We start from the raw sequence: 4,164 nt of genomic DNA on the forward strand, positions 1-4,164 counted from the left end.
GTTGGTTAGCCGTTAGCGGTGCTGCTAACGTTACTAGCTCTCCTCCTGTTGGTTAGCCGTTAGCGGTGCTGCTAACGTTACTAGCTCTCCTCCTGTTGCTTTAAACACTGATTGGTTGTTTACAATGAAACATTATCAGAGATCAGAGACTAGAAACACATGTTCTACTGAATATTGGAGAATCATCGTGAGTAAAACATTATTTACACTCTGATGGTTAACGTTATACTGTGAGGGGGATCAGTACGGATCACAGATCGACAGCGGCCCATTACAACACTAGTCTGGACCGGGTTCTTTTAGCCCGCTGGTGCAGAAGGACATGAAACAGCAAAAAGCTGGAGCGAGCGTAGCGCCGCAGCCTGCTGCCTCTGCCCCCGGTGCTCATGGGTAATGCTGATGAGACAATTGCAAAAAAAAAAAACTCATCAAGGTTTCGTGTTTAAGTGGACTTTCCATCCGCGTCCGTAAAGCTCCAAAGTCAAATCGCTCGTTGCCAAAAGCACTCGGCCGTCCCATCATGCACCAGTCAGGAGCTTTAGCGGCCGGTCGGAGGGAGGGAGGGAGGGAGGGGGAGTTTATTTATCTAGCACAAGATACCAGAAATTCCATATTGCTACGAAAATGAAGTGAGGGGTCGAGCGTGGGCAGAGGGAAGTAAAGCAGCTCTTCAGATGCTAATTTCCCCTGCTTCACTCCCGGACACTGTAAGTGCTGACTCAGGGGGAAAAGTCCAGATTGCTTTTGGAAAAGGATGAAAGAGAGAGAGAGAGAGAGAGAGAGAGAGAGAGAGAGACGAGGGATTTATGCTCAATTTTATTAAGTTTTTGGCCGAGGGAAGAGGGCCGTGGCACCATGAGGGGCTTATCCATTCCCGCCTATTGATTGAGGCATTAAATCGCTCTCTTGTTGAATGCTGAAGCACGTGAAGACGCGCTGGTCGGGCTATCGGACCCGACAGGAAGTTACATGTTATTTGAATCAGACATAAATTAGATAGATCGTGTAATGGTGCGTTGACACCAAACACGGAGCGAATTAGAGTAGATTACATACAAAGTCTATGCAAAGACGCGATGAGACTGGAGTGATGCAAATTTGCAATGGCGCGGCGCGTTTGGCACCACAAATGCCCCAAACGCGTGAGTTGAAATTTTTCAACTTCGGCGAAAAAATGGTTATTTTGTCCGGTTGATGGCGGACAGTTGAACGGCTTCCAGGGCGATGAGCCACGCCCCCTCTCCGGCGCGTCCAGTGCGATTCACGCAAATGAACACAAATAGTCCCCGGCGAGACCGGCGGCGAGAATGACGCGATTAACGCGTTTGGTGTGAAAACGGCATAAAACTGATTGCTTTCTTAAACGTTTCCCACGATCAGCACAAGGACAGCGGTCACCGAATGAACCGACCTAAAACACACCAGAGCCCGAGGTCACGTCTTTCCATGGCTTGTTAAAACCCAAAATATTCCATTTCCTGTAAGTTGCAGATTAAACTGGTATTCAAATAAAAGCCAAACAGAAGGATGGTCAGTAATAGAGGTGTTTCTCAAATGGGGTAATTAGCAGGAGGTACTTAGTGTCATACATAAATCCTTTAATCATTTTACTACAATAAATTCAATAAAAAAGGTAAAGTTTGATAAAACATATTTAATATTTAATATTCATATTCTCCAGGAAGTCATTAAATGCTGCAACAAACATGTTTTATTTTTTCCGCTAAAACAGTTTTGTGCCGATTGGTTGGAACCTCTGACCTTAAAGGTTCATTTAGTTTAGCTGCTGGTTCTGTTTAGTTCATTAATTAATTTCAGTCTTTTTTTACTGTTAATGAAACTCCTCACAAGTCTGAACATTTTCACATTAACATTTTAACAAGGTCATTAAAACATCCTCTTTTTAACCTGAGAAATAACGACAGAGTCAGACCTTTGACTCAGAAAGATGCTTAAATGCTCATTTATGATGATGTCATTTCGTTTTTTACCAGATTAATTCAAAACTAAAAAATACAGCTGATTCAGAAGGAAAATATATAACATCTCCCCACTGCTAAAGACACATTTATCTTTTAGAAGTGTTTATAAAGGTATAAATGTGTCCTATAACAGTACTTCCTGTTGTTATGCTTCTGGATGTTTAAATGAGAAACTCTCCGTATTTTAAAAGGAAATTAAAGACAAAAGTTCTTATTTTGGCTTTTAATGTTGACAATGTTATAATGTAATGGCCTTTGTTTTAGAGCTTTTATCGTTGGTTTTTAAATGATTTTCATCCCATTTTATTGTATTTATTTTCAACATTTTAATGTTTTTTTGTTGTACTTTTCGTGCAACATTCTACATTTCTGTGTGTTTTTGTCTGTGTTGTTTTAATCTTGCTACTGTATGTTTGTATGAAAGGTGCAACATAAATAAAGTTGCTTTAAGGCTAAAAGCAGCTCCTCTCCTCTTGACATGTGCACCAGTGAGTGCACAGTGATGAACAGCTGGACCTCTGTCGTGCTATCGTCTGTGGATATCTGACAGCTGCACCTCTGCTGCACATCTCCAGCGTCTCCATCTTCAGCAGGTGTTGAAATGGGGTTGTTAAGTGTTGCTGATTGGGACCGATGGAGCTCAGCAGGATCTCTGAACCTCATCTCCCCTCCATCCGATCCACACAGACGTCATCGACGCCGCGTCACCAACGCCTACGCCGAAAACAGCCGTAAACCGTCACAGCAGGTGGTGAAAACGTCGTCACACGCATTCACATCATCGACTTCATTGGTGCAAACGTGTGCTACGTAGCTACCAACAAAGCAATCACCAGCACTCACATGACAATTACCCAGCTGGGCATACGCAGGCTGCAGGAGCTGATTAAAGCTCCGACAAACACATCATAAACATGACTGACTGGGGATGAATTCAGGACACGAGTGTGTACGAACTGCAGAGGTGAGACATCACTCATCTAGCAGCAGACATAAAGAGAGAGGGAGGACAGAGGGGAGAAGAGAAGGAGTCAAGTAGAGTGCAGACAGGAAATGAGAAGAGAGGTCCAACTCCACCTTAAGCCCCCGTAGGGACCTCACAAAACCACAAATGTAGTATTAATACCAATACCAGTGAATTACACACTCTCAATAAACTATTGAATACCATGGTAAAACAACAAAACAATAAGTCACATGTAGTTCAACCTGCACTCATGTCATCATTGATGTGTTATTAATCCCTGATGACCAACAACTTATGTTTACAAGATAATTCAGCTTTGCAAATTGCTAATAGATTTACTGAAAAGAGCTGAAACACATCACAATGTAACTCAATGCAACCTCTGTTAGCGTTAGCTGTTAGCTCTGTGAATTAGCCAAGCAGGATCCCGGGTCCTGACCCCGGGTCCTGATCCCGGGTCTCTACGGTACGGATCCTGCATTAGGCCTCGTTCACAACGAGTCACGTCTCTAGAAACGCATTTGACAGCAAACCCACTGTTCACCGTTGGTACTGCTGCACGTTTCCTCATAAAATAATTCTAATTACTCTCAACGTTTAAACTCCAGGCCTGAAGCCGACTTCCTGTTTTGATGCCGGTAGATGTGGTAGGAACGGATAAATGCGTTTTTTTAATTACAATAAACAATATAAATTTCCCCCTCATCCTTATTGAACAGCAGAGCGACAGCAGGAGCTCGACGCCTGCATTGAATCCATTTGTCCCCCGTTGCAAGAGCTTCACATAAGAAGAGGACGAAGTCATCGTGACGTCACACACCGGTTTGTGGTTTCCTGATTTTGAAGCCTCCAAGTTTAGCAATTTGAGGGATTTGAGGTCGTCGCCCCCTGATGGACATTAGAGAGAATGCAGGTTTTCAGACACTTCCGCATCGGCTTCACTCGTCAGAACCGGAGGTTGACTCCCGGTTGAGACGCGTCTCGGTGTGAATTCTTTAAATCCTAATCTAGCCCACCTGGGGCTGTAAACTGAGCAGCTGTTTTATGATGACAGCCATCATGTTTCTGGCAGGAAAAGAGATGAGACTTCCATAACAATCCCAGCACTAGGACATGTTGAAGAAGCAACACTCACACACACACACACACACACACACACACAGTTGCATCCACACACACACACACACACACACACACACACACACACACACACAC

Source organism: Anarrhichthys ocellatus, unplaced genomic scaffold, assembly GCF_004355925.1.
Source record: "Anarrhichthys ocellatus isolate YVR2014 unplaced genomic scaffold, GSC_Weel_1.0 scaffold222, whole genome shotgun sequence".
Classification (NCBI taxonomy): Eukaryota; Metazoa; Chordata; class Actinopteri; order Perciformes; family Anarhichadidae; genus Anarrhichthys; species Anarrhichthys ocellatus.